The sequence below is a fragment of the Drosophila yakuba genome, chromosome 2L (genome assembly GCF_016746365.2).
Source record: "Drosophila yakuba strain Tai18E2 chromosome 2L, Prin_Dyak_Tai18E2_2.1, whole genome shotgun sequence".
NCBI lineage: Eukaryota > Metazoa > Arthropoda > Insecta > Diptera > Drosophilidae > Drosophila > Drosophila yakuba.
In genome coordinates this window covers 11,655,568-11,668,146 of record NC_052527.2, presented here as the reverse complement: position 1 = coordinate 11,668,146, position 12,579 = coordinate 11,655,568, and the positions used below count along the sequence as shown (strand labels likewise).

Below are 12,579 nucleotides of genomic sequence, written 5' to 3'. Positions count from 1 at the left end.
TTTTTGTCAGCTGCTGAAACATAATTTCATCATTGTTTAAAACTTTTACTTTTTGGCAAGGCAACGCGGTCAGTAAGAAATTATAGTTTACATAATAATTTGGCGCTATTTGCTGATTGATTTGCGCCGCTTGTCGCTTATTTCTTGTCGCCAGCTAATCTGCAGCCTTGAACACCTTGAACACCTCGAACAAGCTGTGTGCGCGCATTTGTCGCCCCAGTCTTTTGTTTGGCTTTAATTGGTTTCGATTTTGGCAAGAGAAGGTAGAGAAAAACATGCAAAATTTTGCCATAGATACCGAAAGAAAGCAACAAAAAAGAAGTGGTGTCCAAATTTGCATATAAAGTTGGGGATGCCACGATAAATGACATGGGCGGTGTGCGAATTTTGCTTGCAGATTAAGATAGATTAGGCTTTCATTTACATAAATGGAGTTAAGTAAGGTGAAAGACTCCTGCTGGCGAGCACCCACGGCTCACAGAATGTTAATTGACAGCCAGAGATATGCTTTTAAGATTGATTTGGAATTATTTTTGGAACTAGCACATAATATTTTATACATCAGGTCCGGGACCATTTATATGAACTGGCTGGAATTTTCAAATAGTGAGTTGTAGATCTCATGAAATATACAGTTTTAAGCGAATTAAGGGAATAATCCCAAAGAATAGCACATTTAATGATTGGTTTAATTTCTTCTTACTTAAGATAAAATAACTGCGTCCAACCAGTTCCTACTAGTTCAGCATCCCTTGCCCGAAAACAGAACTTTCATTCTTCAAATCGTCGACACCAATCGTGTCTTTCAATGTCATTACAGAAAATTATACACCGAAGTATATCTAAAGTACCCACTGCACAGTGAAATACCGAAAAGCAAACGACTTTCACCCAACAGCTGGCGGCTGCTACCAGATACCATTTGCTACCGCTGCTGTGAGAAATCTCTGACATTTCTCCCGATTTCAGTTCACTTTATTTTGCACTATTTTATGACACATTCTTCGTGTCGCTTTTCTGTCAATTGTGCTTCACAAACAACGGGTACAATGGGCGCCATGGCTTGAACAGAAAGCAAAAGCGAGCAGTACTTCGGTATGGCAGTAGTCTTCTGACCGTAATTATATGCACGATAAAGAGTAAAATAAAATAACTTGATACTTATTTAAGTGCCAGCGAGAAGAAAGTCAGAAGTGAAGTGATTTGTCAGGCGTGACAAAGGCAGCACAAGAAAACCAGGTAATAGCACAATATTGGAGTGTTCTTTGGGAACTCGGATCGCTTTAACAATGGAAGGGGAAAGTGCTCAGTGTCTCTATTCTACGGTGAGTATTCCTCATTTTGTGCGACTAATTTCATGCAACAGAAGCAGTTTATGGCCTATTAGATATGCAAATTGAACACGATTCGCAATCAGCCTTATCACATAAATTATTTAACAAGTTGCCGTTGTCGATGTTGTTGTGCCTTATGCCCAACTAAGCTTTGCTTAGCTGAGCTTAGCTGCTTTTGTTTGCTTTGTCATTGCCATATATGATTATGGTTGTACAACAACCTATCTTATCGCCCGAACCTTTCCTGATACTTGCCGCGAGTATTTTCAGTACTTGATGGCATGAGTACGTCATTGAACTTGACTTTGAAGGCGTTCCACTTTATAATACCATGTTTAGCTCTAGATCTTCACCAGAGCCAGCAATCCCGCCTCCTTCTGCCACACTCGGTGTCAGTTGGAAACGCATTCGGATTCAGATTCGGATCGGAGTCACATCTGTTGGCCAGTGGAAACCAGTTTTCTAAGCGTCTGCCGCTGCCCCGATGGTCACTCATAGTCGGTAAGGTACGGTACGGTCCGGTCGTTCGGTTGGAAATTAAAGTTAATTTTTGCTTTGCTTTTTACTTATTGTTACTGATCAACGGGCAATGTGGGGGCGTCATCAGACAGAAAGAACTGGGGGCAAAAGTTGGCTGCCGTCTCATGGCTACGCGGCTCGCATCAATATGCTAATTAAAACTGGAAACTGGAAATCATCCACGGACAGAGACAAATAAAATGTGATTTTTTCAGCCTTTTCGTTTTGTCATGAAATTTCCCCCTTTTGGCCCAATCGGCGGTCTGTTCCCATTGAGTCACAGTAATATCGTTCTTTATTTTCGGTTTACAACTTGCATGGGCCCATTTCGACAAGTTCGTCGCTTGAGTTTTCACTTACTCATTCAAGAACGGCAAAGAAAAATGGCAGTTAATAAAGCGGAATGACTTGTTAAAACTCAAATTATGAATTGCCGTTAGCATTTTGGGTGAAATTACACAACTTAACGGTTAATTTCGTATTTTTTTGCGTAATTTGCGTTTTATTTGTCTGGACAAAACGAAATAACGAGCGCAAAGGGCAGCTCTGCGGCATTTGTTGCACTTAATGAAAGAGAAAAACTGAAACGACTGAAAAAACCGAAAAAACTGAAAAACAGACAGGGCCAAAATAAAAGACAAAACGGTCGAGCAATCCGTCAGACTGACAGGCTTTTGACAGCTGAAATGCTTTTGACGGAATTTCGCTCCGCTCTTTGTTCATTCTTTGTTTCGGTCAAGAAAAAATTTAATTTTCATTATTTATTTATTTTGCTTTCGGTTTTGCCGTTTCACAGTTGCATGCGGAAATAATTCAGATAATCGATGACAGCTTCATTTTTACGTTGCTTGACTGCCGAGTAAGTGGGTTTTTGAAGAAATGTAATACTGTGTTCTCGTTTATTTTGCATGATGAGCAACTTCAAAGATACCGTTCTTTACTTTACAAAGATTGCATATTTGCAAGTGCATTAAGGCTTTTATTCTCAAATATGTTATTCTCAAAATGATTAATCTTTATAACTTCCTGTGTGTTGCCGATCTTATTTGATCATTAAGACGGTTAATCTCCAGCTCCGATTACGATATCTCTTCTTTCTTTTGGCTAATTTCCATATTGATTGTCCGTCACACGGTTTGCGACTTTATCTATTATTTTTTGCCAATTTCGCCGCTAAGTCACGAATCGTTGACCCGTAGAACTTGTTTGGCTAGGCTTTGCCATCAGTTGGCCAGATCTTCAATTGGTAGAGGTTAGGTTAGGTAGAGCTCTGATGGATGTCAGTCAATGAACGAGAGCTAAAGATCAGATTTCCGAGAGTTCTATCATAATCCCGTTGCGTGGGCGATGACAAATTTTTTCGGGGCACACGTGCCTGTGCAAAAAGATCAAACGAATTGTGGCTGTTGGATTTGCCGGCATGTTGCGTCATTTGGATTATTCCGCATGGGTCGCCACACACGCGGGCCATAAAACTGCAGTTTATGGGATTGTGAATGGAGGAAACCATATCAAGGAACTGAACAGGTAGTTAAAATGGCCAAAAACTAGCCTGACACTACCACTGCACGTCTTTGCTTTTAAGATTTGAATCGCATTTGGCGGATGGACCTAAAAGTGCACGGAATATGGTGGTAGAATCTCCTTTTTTATAGAAACTCTAGTTCTTCGACCTTTTGCGACCAATACTCGTACAATACGAGCTGGCAACAACGCAATGCACATACCAAATAGATTGTGATTCAGCCGTTTGATTAGCACTGACACTTTTCCCATAAATAACCAGGTAAAACATGTGCCCCCAAAGGCAGCCAAAGAACTGTAGATTCGAATGCGCCCCTGACACGCAAAAGTACTTAACAATGACCAAAGTGTACTTAAAAGGCTTAAAATGGTCAATACTGCAAGTACGTAGAACGTACAAGCGACAAACTTGAAATGGCAGAAAACAGACAGCAGCTGGACTGGCTGGCTAACAAGCTCTGATGCCTTTTGGCCAAAAGACAAAAGGATGCCTCTTTCAACTGACTGTGCAGAATGGCAATAGCAACAGCAACAGCAACAGCGACAGCAGCAGGAAATAAGCTGCAGCTCCTTTTAAAGCTAACCAAGGCCTTAAACAAACAGCCATTGGCACACGGCTCTCCTCCGCCAGAATCGCAGGCAGCAGAATCCGAAGAAGGGGTCTTGGTCAGAGCATCCTAAGTGCTGCAGCTTGTTAGGGCCAAAACTCCACGGTTTCGGCCATCTCTGTCTCGCTGTGTGAGAAATCATTTCAAGGTGTCTTTTGATTGCCGTGCTAAGGCAGTTCTTAGCGGGGTATATCAATTGGAATGTAAGAATGGGTTTTTACCTTCTCAATAACTAAGTCAACCTAAAATCATATAACTATATAATGAATAATTTACAGAAATCATGGTATGTTTCATGTATTTGAATCCCCTTCTGATCAGGAATATTCCAGATATTTTTTTGAATTTCTATACATACCCCTTGATATGCACAGGGCATCAGTACAGCCCAACACTCCTTTTAAATGATTTCTTTCCTGTTGTTATTACCTCTGCGGCTGCTGCGTCGTTTGTTCCTTTTGTGGCTGTCTTTAAAAATAGTTTATCGCCCGATCGCGCATTTATTTCGTTTGTCTCTGTCGAAGTGTTGGCCCCCCATCCGCCCCCCTTGGCCCCCCTTCAGAGCCCAAAAGTTGAGGCTGTCAAGATAGCAAAAAGGAAATCAATGCAGCAGCTTGTTTGGCCGGGGCTCTAAGGGCTCTTACCACCTCTGGCCCCCGTTTTCCCCTTCGCAGATGTCCGTCGCTGTGTGAGTTACATGATAAATGCAACAGCTGTGCCACCAACAGCAGCAGCAATGCTACAAAGTGTCCAAGAAACAGGAAATGAAATCTGGGCCCTCCACCATTTGAGGTCTTTTGTGCTGCGCTTTTTGGCCTCAGCCAAAGAAAAAACAAACTGAAGGCGGAAAAATATTCTAAATTGCTGATCAACACGCCGCCATTTGCCTGCCCGATCGACTAACTTTCAAACTGAATATAATGAGGTGGCTTGAGCAAATGCAAATCTGACCGGAGGATGACTTGTATTTTTGCTAAGTAGTTATGGCCAGCAATCAGTGGTGGAAATTGCACAATTGAGGACGATTTTCTTGGTACTCATAGGCTTTTTGCGCTTTAAAATTAGGTTTTGCAAAACCCACAACCCACATATTCCCCAGATCTGCAGTCTCAAGAAAAGTAGTAGTATTTCTACCAACCCAAAGGTAGTCTTTTATTGAGACTTTCGCTTCGGTCGATTTATCACCTACGACGACACTCAATCACACCGCATCACGTCTAAGGCAACATTAGGGGGCAAACTTCAATCCAGCCACAGAGCTAATGACTTTCAAAATGTTCACTTTGTGCAGCCGGTGATTTTCAGTTGTTGCCATTTCTTTCAACAATTAAATCATAAAGCGCAAAAATTAATTATGACAAATGGCGAAACGAAAACTTTTCATTTCAAAAGCAAAGAAGAAAAAAAGCACATGGACCGAAATGAGAGCAATAATCAATAATCGATACAAGAGTGAGTTGTTAAGGAAAAGTGAACAGCGAAATGGAAAAGTGAAAGCCACCCAAACGCAGAATGAAGTTGAAAAAGTTTAAGGAAATTATGTCTGACTGTCTCTGAGTGTCGGGCACAGCCGCAAGATATAGGAAAAATTTGATCGAAGTTCCGCATTTTGGTATTGAGTAACACAAAGTATAGTACTGCACCCTCAGACAGATAACTCAACCCGCTGGGCCATTGGACTTATTATTACCACCTGACTAGGCAAGCCGTCAATAATGTACAAAGATAGAGAGTTTTATTGAGTATTTCCCCGCAGTACGAAGTCAATTAATTTTCAGGGTCAGGGCGCAGAAAGCAGCCCGAAAATGAAACCTGAAATTGCTTATTTCCTCGCCCAGTTATCGCACCTCAATAGTCACAAAAAGCCATTTATGTTTTTAATTCTAGGTCAGCGACGACCTTCACGTGTGTGCCGACAAAAATTTGCATATCGCCCCATATAAACACGGTTATATAACTCCATCCAATTAGCCCGCATTATTAAATATCAACTTGAACTTTTCTAACGACCAAAATGTAAACAGAGGAAATTGAGCTATCAAAAAACGCTCAAAACGACGCTACAAAAATGAACTAGAAACGAAAAAACTGTTGCAACATTTTTCTCTTAAGTTCAAGTTAAAGATCATGTATATTTTTGGCGTAGTCAATTTAAGAAATGGTTTTAAAACGTTTGTTTATTTATTAGCAGCTTAAAAGCTGTTCTGTCTTTGTTTAACAATGCCACAACAAACAAAGTACAGATTTACACGAATACTTTATTAAAATTTTCATTTTTGAAGGCAGACTAACAATAAATTTTTTTTATATATTTGTTTTATGGAATGCGTGTTGTGTGCAATTCGTCACTTTGACTTTAATTAGTTGGCTGGCAATAAAGCCCTCAAGCTTGGCAATTATTTACCCACATACGTTGGCTTCTTTCGAATGGGAATTTATATAGGTAATTGTAAAAATTCTATCTGATTAATAGGTAGTGGTTGCAGCTAATTAAAACATTAACATTTTAATGGTAAAACAATTTAGCTGAACAAACACAAACAATTGATGAAGTAAGTTATGTGGGTTAACGGAAAAGCTTCGCTCGTCTGTCAAAGTTTTCAATTTAGAAATCGTGTAAAAGTTAATTGCGATTGGCGATCAGAGTTAATTGAAAAAAATTGTTTCTGTCGGCCGTCGGTTTTCTTGCAATGATGACAGAAAGTGCAAGTGGGAAATGCTTGAAAAAATAATGAAAATTGTTGGAAAACAAATATTTATATCTTTATGCCATGGATAGCATTTGCATTGGACCAGCATGTAAAATCGCGATTATCTCTTACACATTGTACAACCATTTTCATTGCCATATCTCAAGCATTTTGCAAGCCAATCAACTCAAGAGCGTGAAAAGTATTCACAAAATATTTGGGAAAAAACGTTCAAGATGAAAAAAATAGGCAATAATAAGAAATATAATTGCTTGACTTCATCGGATAAGCAGCGACGCACAAATTAAAACCATGAAACACAAGTCAGAAAATGCTATAAAACGCCAGAAATGAAATAACAACATCAACTAAAACTAAGACAACAAAAAATGTTACAAATTTTCTAGCTGTTTTGTAGTGCTTGGCGCTGCTTAGATTGCGCAGTCAAAGACCTTCATGCTCGTAATTGGCAGCCCCACATTAAGTCCATACCCGAAAAACCCCCCAAAAACCGAAGAAACAAGACACAAGGCGAGAGTCCAAAGGTGACGTCCCTCTAAACACGAGAATATCGTGAACATAATTTATGCAGGCAACTTAAACTAAATAAGCAAAAAGCCAGGCATGGGACAGGAGCCCACTCAGGTCTGAACCAAACTGAACTCAAACTGAACTAATGGAAGTTAATATGGCTTCCCTGCACCCATGTGATGGCTCCAATGAGTTAACCCCTGATCAGAGAAAATATGCTCCACAAAATATGGCAAAATCTCAGACAAGACAATGGCCAGAGTTTGATGTCCGCGAAATGGTAACCAATGGGTGATATTCAAAAAAGGGTAGTCAGTTTTATGTGGCTAAATGGTAATCTTATTAACATTTAAAAAAAATCTACAAGACTTCGGATATTTGTTAGGAAGCTAAATTGGTTGTCCAAGCTGTTTTACAAAGATATTTAATTTTTATTAACTGCAAGCATTCATTTTTAGTAGCGGGGTATCAAATAGTCCTATTAAAATAGACCCCTTTCCACGGATCTCATTTTTTCACCTCGCTTTAGTGTCTCTGTAATTGTTTGCAATTATTACAATTCGCTGGCAGTTTTTGGCTTTGGCTTGGCTTCGGTTACGGCTCAGCGGGTGGGGTTGGTTGGCCTGGCCAGAGCAACTCACCCCTGGATCCTCCCGCAAAATCTGGACGGAGCCTGGATTTTCTCCACATTAAGAGTTTTTTGCCTGTCGACTTGGTGGTTCCATGGTATGACGTCAATGAAAACATTTCGGCTTTTTGTTCGCTGTCATTTGGTTTCTGGTTTTACTATAGATGAGGTTTGTTGTAGCCTTTTTCATTCCACTATTTTATGACACTTTGCCGCGTAAATAATTGTCATTTGCCATTACTTGGCTTGTCATCAATCCCGAGCGCTGACGACTGTAAAGCAAGAGTTTTTGTGCGACTTTTTGGTAAGCGGCTTTGATTTGTTGGTTCAATGACACAAGTTGGGAGACGCGTCTCGGTTGGGGTGCCGATTTGACGGCTCATTTAAATGGTACCAGCAGGATGGGAGGTGGATTGAAGTGACAGCTGACGATCGCAGACACTTTGATATTTAGACGATTGGCCATGGAAACTTTCACTTAGAGCAGAGTCGCCGAGTTTGGATAAAGAGATTAATTATATGCATTCGCGGCAAGGTAATTTTGTTCAAGTTTGTTTCCTAAGTCTTTCGTTTTGGAGTGGCTGCTTTGCCAGTTTGTTAATGGCTTTGTCCAAGCTAAGAAATTTTGAGAGGATTTTCAGCTTTTGGGTTGTTGACATCTTTAAATCTACTTAGTCTTAATGTACAAATTTAATTGCTTTGCATACAAAAAATGAGTATAAATAAATGTAATTTTCCATCAATTATTCATTAAAATTGTATAAAAGTTATACATACACTTTATTAAATGTTTATTGCCATGATAACAAGGAATCAGATAGTAATATACATAAATCCCATTCATGATCAGCTTAAAAACCTTCAAAAATCACTCCGAGCTACAATAAATTCCAATAACAATATCCACAGTCCCTCCTAAAACTGTCCGCACTCGATTCTCTATGAAATAACTTTATGACTCAGTGGTACATTTGCATTTTTTAAATCTAAAAAACAAAGCCGACACCCACCAAACTCCGCAACTCTGTCCATTATGCATATCGAATGAAGCCATTAAACGTTTAATTGCCAGCCATTGGCCAATGCCGAAGTTTGATATGCATGCATCCATTTCAGACTCGGGGAATCTAAACAAATTAGTGGCATTTCCTCATTTGCATTTCATTTATGCAGATGCAGATGCCGAACTGAAGACTTTTCGCAATGTCCACGGGACCGCGAACAAAGAGCCTAATTGAAGGTAATTTAAATTGATTAAACACGTCTATAGGCCCCAACGTTAACTGTTCACTGTTCAGTGGATCGTGGTCGCTGTCTGTTTTTGCGGAGGTGTTTGTTTGCTGCAGTTTTTTGGCTGCTCAATGATTTGGCATTGTCTTGGAAAAAATGAAAAATGAAGCGAAACAATCGATGTCGTGTGGGTCGTTCGCCAGTTGTGATGGGTCGGTCACCACTACGATGTGTGGGGTTCTGCAGTGTTTTAAATATAGTAGCATGTTTTGAGGTGTTTATGGTTCAATTATGGGTGGCGATGATGAAAAATGATAGAAGTGGAAAATAACAAACTATGAAAACAATCACAATAAATGTATGCTTCACCCCAAAATATTTGTATCTAAATGGAAGCCTGCTGAGCTCATCATAGCCAGCAAAAGACCTTGACACAGGCTTTAATTCCATTTTTCTATGAATCACATTTGAACATCCTGTTCAAACCCGAAAAGTTAATGCCAAAAGATAAATATTTGGATGCGAAATGCAAACGAATTGCAAACGACCTGGCAAAGTTCATTGGAAGCATAAGCTAGAAAATGATTTATAAAGAATTTTATTTATGCTCCAGCCATACAAGGTACAGCTAATAATTATGAAAACAGAATGCTTTGTTTTTATAAATTATGTGTGTTGTTTGATTTTTTAAACATAACAATAGAAATATATTTCGTTTGAAAAAGTCAAAAATGATTATTGAGAATACAAAGCAAAATTTCACAAAAAATGAATTTTGGACCGCATTCACCATTTTCGGTCGAAAAGGGTGTGTAAATCAAAGTGTCAGTTGCAATTTCGGCATACCAAATGCGACAATAAACGTGAGGAGCTACACTAATTTGCAATCCATTCAATTGGGAATTGGCTGGATTATTCGTTTTATTTTTCTATAAGCCATGGATAACTTCAGCTTGATTAAAAAGTCTCTCGCTGTGGTGTTGAAATGGTCTTAATGTCAACTTTGGCTGCCATGAGCAACTCAAGTTCTATATTTGACATTCAGCTCGACCGATAAAACGACCAGCAGGCGCGTGCCCATAAAAATACATATAAAATACCATGTAGAGGTAAAGAAATCGAGTATTATCGCAGTTTTTTGACGAAGTAATGCAATATGCCATAAGCTGCGAGTCCCACACCCAGTTTTCCGTTTCAATATCTTTCTGAGGTGACAATTGGGGCCAACACCTTTTGAGCCCCAATGGTAATTTGCACTAATGCACGCCACAAGCTCCTAATGCGACACTTCTAGTCACACGAAATCACTGGATATAGTCATAAATATAACTAAGTTTCGGTGCACATTAAATGAACCGTTAGTGTTGAATTTCTTATATAAATAGATGTGTAAATAATAAAAGCGAGACAACTATCCCGATTTGGTTAGAGTGGGATACTGGAATCTGGTCTGTAGATTCTGATGACTAATGGGCAATCTGGGAACTCAGGCCCAGCACTGGAATCGTTGAACCCTAATTGTTCAAAAATATATTAATGATTCATGATATATGGATAGGGTGAATTGGTTCCCCAATGATCGCTGATGAGTTGGGTGGAGGTGGTAGCAAGATAAATTGGCAAACTTGGGAGTGAACAAAATATCATGGCAGACCAAATAATTAACTGAGAAAAATAACTTTATAAATCAGACAAAGGAAAGCATAAGAATGTTCTCTTCTATTGTTGGATGCTTTAAAATGGATCAGGGCGAAATGACTTCGGAAATCATAATTATAATTATGGGAATGGTTTCTAGGCATAAAAGAGAATGTATTTCTTTCTTTTGCAATGTTTCTCAGTTTTGAATAAGAAATAAATGAACAGCACTTCCAAGCAATATGCGCTAGTCAATGACCTCAACTAAAATATGCATATTTTTATAAAGTACAGTGTACATATGTTTATTTGTTTTAATTTATGATCAAGCTCAATCAAGTTATCTCTTAATTATTTTCATAGTGAATATCTAAATTTTGCTAAGTTTTCTGACTGATATATTGCATCATCGACTATAGTTATTTTCTCATTAGTTGTTTGAGATTCTGGCAGCAATTTATCATAGATACTAACTCCTCTCACCGAATTTCTGAAAATATACATGTGATTTTTAATGCCTAGCCAGTCTAGCAAAATATACACAACAATTTATGGCTCTGGGTTCAATTGAAATAAATCAAAATGAGACGAATTGCACGTACCTGTCCGTTTGATATCTCTTTACAGCCTGAAGTCCACTGAAGGCGTTTTAGCTTATATTTTATTTGGCTTTATTTTCATTATATTCTGGTCCGATGCATACAGCAACAACAAATGCACTGGCGATTGGCATCAATGTCGCTTGGCCGCTTTTTTCCTTTTTTCTCCGTGCTCCATTGATTGTATTCACCAATACTCACGTACGCACAGGCACACAGACACACACACACAAAGGCACACAGACAGGGGGCTCAATGAATCAATGGCAAATCGACTTAATAAAAAAACGCGTGGTATACGCGATATTTTGTACTTATTTTTAATAATTTTTGTTAGCTCTCGGTGAGTACGAAAAACGCGTAGTCAGCCAGGCATTGGACAAAAATTATTGAAAATGTTAGCTTTCTGGCAAAAAAGTTTCAATGATCAGTGGGCGATTGTCTGAGTGCAACAGCTGTTTGCTTTCAGTGGAATAAAAGGGTAACCGGAGGCTTCTAATCTCGCTGCACCTGACGGAGCATCTAAAAAGAAAAACTCGAGTAGCCACAACCTTTTCCTTTCCCTTTCTCGGACTTTTCCTTTTGTCAGTCTCTGATCTTTCACTTTCTTTGCAATTGTTTTCGGGACTCCGGGCTGCTTAGTCTTTGAGACGAACTTTGTGATCTCGGGGTCTTGAATTTGCCCGTTTTGCATTTCACACTCAACGCTTGGCTACACTCGAAGTCACAACATTCAAGCACTGTTTAATGTTTACTCGTGTTTTGTTTCTAGATTATTTGTATACTTTTGTTTTCGGCACAGAAAAGTGTGTGTGTGCGTGTTCATGCAGTGTCTGCGCTGGCACACACAGCTATATACACATTAATATTTGCTTTATAACGAACTCGTTTTGAGGCTTCAAAGCTACCCAGAAACCGAACCGACTGTCTCGCACGCCAACGCTGTACTAAAAGAGTTTCGCGCTCGCACCGCGCATTAAATAGCCGACAATCCGACAATCTGGCTATAGTTTTTCGACTTGGCCAGGTTCGGAGGAGACTCTCGATGATGTCAGCCTCGTTGGGAGCGGCTCTCTGCTGGAAAGAGATTTCCTAGGCCCCATACAAAGCAAATAAAAGAGAGCCTGGCCAAAATGTTAAAGCCGCTCTTTGGGTTAGTTCCATATTTTTCGCAGAGGAATAAGTGTATTTATTATGGCTTACAATAACCATACCTACACACTCTGCTTAACGCATTGTGGTAGATGGTGATTTATGTCTCCATCTCAAAAAGGAGCT

At 39.4% G+C, this 12,579-nt stretch overlaps 1 protein-coding gene across 15 annotated transcripts in view; it reads right to left on the bottom strand.

Annotated features, from left to right (window-relative positions):
* Positions 1–12,257, bottom strand: part of LOC6527798 (pneumococcal serine-rich repeat protein) — a 35,660-nt gene extending 23,403 nt beyond the window's left edge. For 4 of the 15 annotated variants that reach the window (XM_039371178.2, XM_039371177.1, XM_039371174.1 and 1 more), the window contains exon 1: positions 12,087–12,256. The gene's annotated coding sequence lies outside the window, so the exon portion shown is untranslated. Of the gene's footprint in view, positions 1–2,213; positions 2,444–11,304; positions 11,832–11,852; positions 12,066–12,086 lie in introns of those variants that run through there. The other 11 variants (XM_015198316.2, XM_015198319.2, XM_039371173.1 and 8 more) reach the window with 8 other exon arrangements.
* Between the last annotated feature and the right edge of the window lie 322 nt (positions 12,258–12,579).